The sequence below is a fragment of the Leucopleurus acutus genome, assembly GCF_964270905.1.
Source record: "Leucopleurus acutus genome assembly, chromosome: 16".
Taxonomy (NCBI): Eukaryota; Metazoa; Chordata; class Mammalia; order Artiodactyla; family Delphinidae; genus Leucopleurus; species Leucopleurus acutus.
Window position 1 is genome coordinate 26516836 of NC_139158.1, and position 10928 is coordinate 26527763.

Sequence of the window (10928 nt, forward strand, 5' to 3'; positions counted from 1 at the left end):
AAGGGAGTGTCCCTCCCCTCAGTTTCTAAGAAGGGAAAATGTTGCAACCTTTGGAAACTGTATAGAACTATATAAAAAGGACGTAAACCAGCTACAGCAACTTGTTGAATATAAAGCACTGTTCTGTTTTTGCAACCGTGTAACTGTCCTTCTGCTGTCTCCATATGGTCTCACCATTTCTTCGCTCACTGCTTTAGAGTTCCTGCGGAATGCTGGGCAGAAATCATTCATGTCCCCAAAACAGAGGAAATTACGCCCTAGCTCACAAAGATGTTCAAGACAGCTGTTTAAGTGGGAATCTTTACCCCTCCACCCCCAGAGCTTAAAAAACAAAACAAAACAATTCTTTGCACTCTCAGCCAGTAGAAGTTTAACTCTGTACTGTCAAGCAATTTGACAATTACTTTATTCTTTCATTTTTAGAAAGTCTGATATGTAAAAAAGAATATATATTAATGTAAGTTATCAAACATAGTAAAGTGAACACCTGTGAATGTACACCCAACTTATGAAACAACTTGTATTATTGATTCTTCCTGTGTGCTCCTTCCATATCCCACCTTCTCCCTGCTTCCTCTCAAGGTAATCACTATCCTGATTTTTTAAAAATCATTTCAACTTTTCTTTATGCAATTACCATATATATTCCCAGACAATATACTGTTTATTTTCACTTGTCTTTCAATGATAAAATTACTTCCATGCTGTATTATGCTGCTGTTTCTTTTCAATCAACATTATGCTTCTAGAATCCATCCCTGTTGTATGTAATTGTGTTTTCCCTGCTTTGTAGTGTTCTATTATATGAACATACCATGATTTATAAATCCATTTTCTTATCTCCAACATTTAGATATTTTCTTTCCGCACTCCCTCCCACTGTTTTGTACATTGCTATGAATATTCTTATAATAGTCTCCTGATTCACATGTGCAAGAATTTTTCTAGGGTAGAGTTGCTGGCTTGGGGGGTATACAAGACACAGTCAAAGAGCTTTCCATGGGAGTTTGGGATTAGCAGATGCAAACTGGTATATATAGAATGGGTAAACAACAAGGTCCTACTTTATAGCACAGGGAACTGTATTCAGTATCCTCTGATAAAACATAATGGAGGGCTTCCCTGGTGGCGCAGTGGTTAAGAATCCTCCTGCCAATGCAGGGGACACAGGTTCAAGTCCTGGTCTGGGAAGATCCCACATGATGTGGAGCAGCTAAGTCCATGCGCCACAACTACTGAGCCCGCTTACCTAGAGCTGGTGCTCTGCAACAAGAGAAGCCACCGCAATGAGAAGCCCGTGCACCACAACGAAGAGTAGACCCCGCTCGCCGCAACTAGAGAAAGCCCACACGCAGCAACAAAAACCCAGTGCAGCCAAAAATAAATAAATTTAATAAATTTAAAAATAAATAAGGGAAAAGAATATGAAAAAGAACGTATATAGGGACTTCCCTCGTGGTCCAGTGAGTAGGACTCGGCACTCCCAATGCAGAGGCCCCAGGTTTGACTCCTGGTCGGGGAACTAGATCCTGCATGCATGCCGCACCTAAGAGTCCACATGCTGCAACTAAGAAGCCCGCATGCCGCAACTAAAGATCCCACATGCCGCAACTAAGACCCGGCACAGCCAAAATAAATAAATAATAAATAAATAAGTATTTTTTAAAAATACTCTTTAAAAAAAGAATGTATATGTATATATATGTATCAATATAACTGAGTCACTTTGCTGTACAGCAGTAACACAACGTTGTAAATCAAGTATACTTCAGTAAAAAATAAAAGAAAAAAAGAGCTTTCCAAAGTGGTTGTGCCACTACACACTGCCAGCAATACCTTGTCCTTAAGCTTGAGCACAACTCCTTCCTTATTCCCACAAAGCACAGTTAAGACAAGACTTCTAAGTTAAAATGTTTTTCAGTGAAACCTGAGCACAATGCAAGAAAAATCCTAAAACTAGATAGTATAATCTATTATTGGAGTTCCTTGGTCATGTTTCTTCATTGGGGATCCTCTACTCACTCTGTTCCATGGGCCAACTCAGCGGGCCAGGGAAAAGCCTCCTTTATCCAATCTTGCCTTTCCCAGACTCTGATCTCTTTTTGTCTCCAACTCTAATAAAAAAATAATAATAATAAAGACCTCTCCTTCTCCAACAACAACAAGCAAACAAGAATTAACATGCTCCTGAAAAGATGCAGCCTTGCTCACAAAGAAGTCATCCCTTTACATTACTGTGCATTACAGCCGTTCATAATTTTTCTGAGCTTCTTCACTCCAGAATGAAATTTTACTTTCATATACCCAGAAGACCCGTTAAACTGTTTTTCAAAAGAGCAGTGTTCCCCTAGAGATGAATTTTACAGTCATCCCTAGAGTAGTTCTCTTGGTTAAAGCCTCTTGGCTTGAAAGTAACAGAAACTTTCTCAAGCTAGTTTAAGCAGAAAAGGAGAATTTGTTCTAAGGATATAGGATATCTTAAAGCACCGGAAAATAATTTTTCACTGGCCAAATTTGAGTCAGGCGCCCTCCTCTAACCCAATCTTGAGAGGTGAGGTCATATTGTACCTCTGCTGTAGATGAAAATGTCACTATTAATGCTCCAGAAATGTTTTTCAAATCACTATATGGCAGGGATGATTCAAATGAACAATTTCTAAATAGCAAAGCCAATAATAGATATCACATTTGTCCCTTTTCCCTTTCCAAAAACAGTCAACAATTATTTTATGTCACTTATCTTTACAAAAACGCCATTCCTTAATGCAAGATCTCAACTATATATCTTTATTACTTATTTATTTATTTTATTTATTTTGGCTGCGTCGGGTCTTAGTTGCAACACGCAGGATCTTCGTTGAGGCATGAGAGATCTTTTGATGCAGCGTGTGGGCTTCTCTCTAGTTGTGGCATGTGGGGTTTCTCTTCTCTAGTTGTGGCGCGGGCTCCAGGGCACATGGGCTCTGTAGTTTGCAGCAAGCGGGCTCTCTAGTTAAGGCACGTGAGCTCAGTAGTTGTGGCGCATGGGCTTAGTTGCCCTGCAGCATGTGGGATCTTAGTTCCCTGACCAGGGATCAAACCCGCATCCCTTGCATTGTAAGGCGGATTCTTTGCCACTGGACCACCAGGGAAGTCCCTGTGTATCTTTAATACATATAGTTAATGTATATTAATTAATAATGTATATATGTTTACTAATTAAAGTATATTTACACACAGTATATGTAATTATATATAATAAAAATACATATAAATTGTATTGCTATCTAATTATAATAGATAATTACATACAATATAATGTATTTAATACATTATTAAATAATAGTATAAATCTATCCCAAGACCATTAATTTAGAGCCTTCCTTTTCCCAGAGAAGTATAAAGCAGAGTTTGTCAACCTTGGCACTATTGATATTTTGGTCCAGATCATGCTTTATGAGGGGAGGAGACTGTCCTGCGCATCGTAGGATGTTTAGCAGTATCTCTGGTCTCCACCCACTAGGTGATAGTAGCATTCCCCTCCTCCCCATTATGAAAAGCAAAAGTCTCCAGACATGTCAAATGCCCCTGGGAGACAATATTGCCAAAATTAAGAACCACTGGTATGAAGCAGGGCCTTAGTGAACTTTTAGTCCAGTTGAAGACACAAAATATATAAGAAACAACTAGAGAAAAAAAGGTAAAACAGTATACAAAATTATATTGTAAATAGTCGTAAAATTTTCAATTTTGCCTTTAATATTCTTGGAGGATATTAAAAAATATTACCATTTTATTCTGTTGGGAAATGGTGGTAATGCACAAGAGCTTCATGCTATTTAACGCCTAGTTGGAATGTTTTTCAGAGTTTTACCAGAAGGATGCTACAGAGAAAAGTGCCTTAATTTCTTCCCTAAATTCCTTAGAAGACAACTGCATCTGACTTAAGTTATGAATCAATAACATTTTCTATTGTTTTATTTGCATAATTTCAGAACTTTGTTTTATCTGTCTTTCTAATTGATCTTTGGTTGGAAGGAACTACCAAACCTCAACTTTATCTTTTCTGACAGACTTTCAGTCTAATAGTAGTTAATATCTATATTCATCTATTCAACAAATATTTATTGAACACCTAGGTACCAGGCCCTGTGCTAGGCACTGGAAGTCTGTGGTCAGCTAACAACAACAACAGCAGTAATGGTCCTTGCCTCATGGGGTTTGCCAGCTAGTGAGAGAAACAGACATTGATCAAATGTATCATTGATCACACTTACAAACCTATTAATTCCTTTACAGGAGAATACATAGTGCTGTGGGGTTCTATAATGTGCATAATTTATATCTTTAGGGAGTTCTGGGAAGTTTCCTTGAGAAAGTGATTATTGAGTTGAAATTTAAAAAGCACTAAGCGGGTATTCCCTGATGATCCAGTGGTTAAGACTTTACGCTTCCACTGCAGGGAGCACGGGTTCAGTCCCCTGTTGGGAAACTAAGATCTCGCATGTGGCGTGGCCAAAAAAAAAAATCACTAAGGGTGAAGGGGTCAGGAGACTGTGAGGGGACAGTGCTTTGAAGGTAGGAAGAAAAGTGTGTGCAAGACCCCATGGCAAGAATAGAAAATGGGATATCATTTAGGATTTCAGTCAGTTCAGGGTTGAGGTAACAGTCATTTGGAGGAGGGTGGTGGTGGGTGAGAAGAAGAGAATCCACTGAGAAAACAGCCAAAATTGGAATCCTGAAATAAATGAATAATTGTCCAGGGATCCTTTTGTAATACAAATACTCATTCCTTTTCCTTCTTTATATTCAAATTATATTAGCCTTTTGCAAAGCAAGACACAAAGTACAGAGATCTAAGCTAAGTGGATGTTAAATTTCAGAAGAAGTAATATATTATTTAACAGCAATTCACCATGATATAATCTGATAATGGTACTGGAAAAATTTCTCCATACTAATGTTACTGAACTCAGGTTCACCTGATCATCACTCAGGAATCCAATACCGAGAGGCAAGTGTTGGGTGAAAAGGAAAGATGGCTTTATTGAGGAAGCCAGCAATCCTGGGGAGAAGGTGGAGTCATGTCCCAAAGAACCAAATCCCTACTCCCCAGGTTTTGCTTGGCGATTACACAGGGAAAAGAGGAAAGGGCTACATTCTGGGGAGGGGGCAATCTTCTATTTTCAGAGATGATTGTCTTGATCACACAGAAGTAGCCATCATGTCTCACTTGTGGTTGGAACATTATCTGAGCCATAAATCTTTGGTCAGCTAGGCCTTCTGGTTCCAACTGGCCTGGGGTCTATGTGCTTGTGGGCAGTATACAGTTAACTTCTTCTACCTTGTGGGGGTTCCAGTATCTGCAAAACAGTTCAAAGGATATGGCTCAGGATATTATCTATAGTCCTTGAGGAGGTACTAAATGTCCTTGACTTTGTTTAATAGCAAAACTATTATTTTGTCTTGCTTGCCTATTTTCCTCTGCATTTTCTCATTTCTCAGATTAAATTTATTCTTTGGAACTGGGGGAAGGCCTAGGAGGCTAAAGTTTTTCTACAAACATGAGGCAGGTGGAGGATGGAGGTTGTGGCGGGGTCATCTGTCCCGGGAAGGTTCCACAGGGTCCTGCTCAGTTACACTAAATCATTTAACTAAAAATTTACTTATATAACAGAGGATAAAGAAAGCCTTAGAACTATATTTTGCTGTATGATCCATTCCCTGTTTATTAAACTCGTGTGGTAAATACATACTGTGTGATATAAAAGCACGTTGAGGAGAAAGAGTGGCACCGCAGAAAGAGCATCAGGCTCTAGAGCTGTACACCTTGACCTAGCTCACAGGGTTAAACTTTCAGCTCACTCCGTTCAGAAACAAGAACTAGAAAAGTACCCTTTCTCAGGCTGATCAAACCAGATTACTGCATAAATAATGAGATAATCTCCTAATTACAGCCCCTTTCGACTTTTACAACAAAGTTCTGCCATCACTTTGTTAATCATAAGTAATGACCCTTGTGCCATTTTGTCTAGCAGAGTCAAACTATGAGAGATCTTAACATGGTGGGGAATTCACATTAGTTTTGCAGACTGTAATATTGGAAGCCTTATACTACATACAGTCTATAATTATACTCTAATATAATTTATGGTATTTGGCACTTGTCAAAATGCAGTTTTCTTTCCTTATTTTTGTGCAGGTGACTAAAAGGCATATAGTCTTCCATGCTTATTTAATTTAATGAAGTATATTAACTCATAGAACATGGGGGATGGGTAAATAATCACATTAACAATATTAATTTTAAAATTAAAAAACTGTTTCATGGGTTTTACTGATGGAGTTTCACCCTTTAGAGCTGAGTCACAAAGAATAGGAATCAAACCCCAGATTTGTCATTTACTCTATTACTTTGGGCAACTGCCTAAATGTTCTCAGAACTTCAGTTACCTTATCTATAAAATGGGGATAACAATTTTTTTCAGTTATTTTAGGGCTATTGTAAGGATCAGATTAGAGCGTGTAAAGCACAAACCACAGAGTATGGCACAGTGAGCACTACAGAGTGGGTTTTAATTAAATGACAGTAGTATTTGCCCATTTATTTTCATGTAAACATGAGAAATGTAGTTGCAGTCAGCTGAAAACTGACCTGTGAGATAGAGAGATGGATTTATTGTAGAAAAGAAGAAAATAATTCATAAATTGCCCAGCAGTAACACCTTAAATATTTTGCATCCTATTACTTATAGTTTGTTTCTTATGGCTTTTTAAACTAAAAACCGCAGCCAATGCCTGATTATTTTGGGCTTGATTATCTAGTTATGGACTACTCAGCCCTTAATTTCTTGCTGTACAACATTGAAAACAGAGAGAAAGGAAATGACTTCTGCAGAGACTGAATCATCCTTGTGCCTCGTATAGTATCTGGCACTTAGTATGTACTAAATAAAAAATAAAACAATTTAATCACTTTTTAGTAACTCCAGTTTTAGAAGTCTTGGGTAAGACCAAAGGTAAAAATAAGACTCTTTGAACAATGCTATTTTGTTTTTCACTGTCACTATCTCTAGCCTTCTCACAACTGAGTTTTGACTATGCCAGAGACATTAAATGAAATGCTTAGAATGGTGTTGAATAGAACATACATTGATTCTTTTTCAGGATGATGTCAAGTATGACCTTAATTATTAGAAGAATAAAACTAAGTCCAAAATACTTCAGTGTATATTATATGACCTGTGGGAGAAACAAAAGAGAGAGAGGATTTTAGCCATCAAGGAGTTTACAAACCTGTAAAGTCAGATTTAACTTGCATATTAACAACTTAAGAGAAACTTTATTTATTTATTTTTACATCTTTACTGGAGTATAATTGCTTTACAATGGTGTGTTAGTTTCTGCTTTATAACAAAGTGAATCAGTTATACATATACATATGTTCCCATATCTTTTCCCTCTTGCATCTTAAGAGAAACTTTAAAAGGGGGAGGGGGACATATGACAATGAAAACACAATGACCCAAAACCAGTGGGATGCAGCAAAAGCAGTTCTAAGAGGGAAGTTTATAGCAACACAATCCTACCTCAAGAAACAAGAAACATCTCAAATAAAAAACCTAACCTTACACCTAAAGCAATTAGAGAAAGAAGAACAAAAAACCCCAAAGTTAGCAGAAGGAAAGAAATCATAAATATCAGATAAGAAATAAATGAAAAAGAAATGAAGGAAACAGTAGCAAAGATCAATAAAACTAAAAGCTGGTTCTTTGAGAAGATAAACAAAATTGATAAACTATTAGCCAGACTCATCCAGAAAAAAAGGGAGAAGACTCAAATCAATAGAATTAGAAATGAAAAAGGAGAGTAACAACTGACACTGAAGAAATACAAAGGATCATGAGAGACTACTACAAGCAACTCTATGCCAATAAAACGGACAACCTGGAAGAAAGGGACACATTCTTAGAAAAGCACAACCTTCCGAGACTGAACCAGGAAGAAATAGAAAATATGAACAGACCAATCACAAGCACTGAAATTGAGACTGTGATTAAAAATCTTCCAACAAACAAAAGCCCAGTACCAGATGGCTTCACAGGCGAATTCTATCAAACATTTAGAGAAGAGCTAACACCTATCCTTCTCAAACTCTTCCAAAATATAGCAGAGGGAGGAACACTCCCAAACTCATTCTACGAGGCCACCATCACCCTGATACCAAAACCAGACAAAGATGTCACAAAGAAAGAAAACTACAGACCAATATCACTGATGAACATAGATGCAAAAATCCTCAACAAAATACTAGCAAACAGAATCCAACAGCACATTAAAAGGGTCACACACCATGATCAAGTGGGGTTTATCCCAGGAATGCAAGGATTCTTCAATATACGCAGTTCAATCATTGTGATAAACCATATTAACAAATTGAAGGAGAAAAACCATATGATCATCTCAATAGATGCAGAAAAAACTTTTGACAAGATTCAACACCCATTTATGATAAAAACTCTCCAGAAAGTAGGCATAGAGGGAACTTACCTCAACATAATACAGGCCATATATGAGAAACCCACGGCCAAAATCGTCCTTAATGGTGAAAAACTGAAAACATTTCCACTAAGATCAAAAACAAGACAAGGTTGTCCACTCTCACCACTATTATTCAACATAGTTTTGGAAGTTTTAGCCACAGCAATCAGAGAAGAAAAAGAAATAAAAGGAATCCAAATCAGAAAAGAAGAAGTAAAGCTGTCACTGTTTGCAGATGACATGATACTATACATAGAGAATCCTAAAGATGCTACCAGAAAACTGCTAGTGCTAATCAATGAATCTGGTAAAGTAGCAGGATACAAAATTAATGCACAGAAACCTCTGGCATTCCTATACCCTAATGATGAAAAGTCTGAAAGAGAAATTAAGGAAACACTCCCATTTACCATTGCAACAAAAAGAATAAAATACCTAGGAATAAACCTACCTAAGGAGACAAAAGACCTGTATGCAGAAAACTAAAGACACTGATGAAAGAAATTAAAGATGATGCAAACAGATGGAGAGATATACCATGTTCTTGGATTGGAAGAATCAACATTGTGAAAATGATTATACTATCCAAAGCAATCTACAGATGCAGTGCAATCCCAATCAAGGTACCAACGGCATGTTTCACTGAACTAGAGCAAAAAATTTCACAATTTGTATGGAAACACAAAAGACCCTGAATAGCCAAAGAAATCTTGAGAAAGAAAAACGGAGCTGGAGGAATCAGGCTCCCTGACTTCAGACTATACTACAAAGCTACAGTAATCAAGACAGTATGGTACTGGCACAAGAACAGAAATATAGATCAATGGAAAAGGATAGAAAGCCCAGAGATAAACCCACACATATATGGTCACCTTATTTTTGATAAAGGAGGCAAGAATACACAATGGAGAAAGGACAGCCTCTTCAATAAGTGGTGCTGGGAAAACTGGACAGCTACATGTAAAAGAATGAAATTAGAGCACTCCCTAACACCATACACAAAAACAGAACGAAATTAGAGCACTCCCTAACACTATACAAAAAAATAAACTCAAAATGGATTAAAGACCTAAATGTAAGGCCAAACACTACAAAACTCTTAGAGGAAAACATAGACAGATCACTCTATGACATAAATCACAGCAAGATCCTTTTTGTCCCACCTCCTAGAGAAATGGAAATAAAAACAAAAATAAACAAATGAGACCTAATGAAACTAAAAAGCTTTTGCACAGCAAAGGAAACCATAAATAAGACGAAAAGACAACCCTCAGACAGAATGGGAGAAAATATTTGCAAACGAAGCAACTGACAAAGGTTTAATCTCCAAAATTTACAAGTAGCTCATGCAGCTCAATATCAAAAAACCAACAACCCAATCCAAATATGGGCAGAAGATTTAAATAGACATTTCTCCAAAGAAGATATACAGATTGCCAACAAACACATGAAAGGATGCTCAACATCACTGATCATTAGAGAAATGCAAATCAGAACTACAATGAAGTATCACCTCACACCAGTCAGAATGGCCATCATCAAAAAATCTACAAACAATAAATGCTGGAGAGGGTGTGGAGAAAAGGGAACCCTCTTGCATTGTTGGTGGGAATGTAAATTGGTACAGCCACTATGGAGAACAGTATGGAGGTTCCTTAAAAAACTACAAATAGAACTACCATATGACCCAGCAATCCCACTACTGGGCATATACCCTGAGAAAACCATAATTCAAAAAGAGTCATGTACCAAACTGTTCATTGCAGCTCTATTTACAATAGCCCGGAAATGGAAACAACCTAAGTGTCCATCATCGGATGAATGGATAAAGACGATGTGGCACATGTATACAATGGAATATTACTCAGCCATAAAAAGAAACGAAATTGAGCTATTTTAGAGTCTGTCATACAGAGTGAAGTAAGTCAGAAAGAGAGAGACAAATACCGTATGCTAACACATATACATGGAATTTAAGAAAAAAAAATGTCATGAAGAACCTAGGGGTAAAACAGGAATAAAGTCACACACTGGAGAATGGACTTGAGGATATGGGGAGGGGGAAGGGTAAACTGTGACAAAGCGAGAGAGAGGCATGGACATATATACACTACCAAACGTAAGGTAGATAGCTAGTGGGAAGCAGCCGCATAGCACAGGGAGATCAGCTTGGTGCTTTGTGACCGTCTGGAGGGGTGGGATAGGGAGGGTTGGAAGGAGGGAGATGCAAGCAAGAAGAGATATGGGAACATATGTATATATAAAACTGATTCATTTTGTTATGAAGCAGAAACTAACACACCATTGTAAAGCAATCATACTCCAATAAAGATGTTAAAAAAATTTTTTGAAAAAAAAACACTAGAAGGTACAGTATAAGCACGTTATATATATAAATGAATGTTATA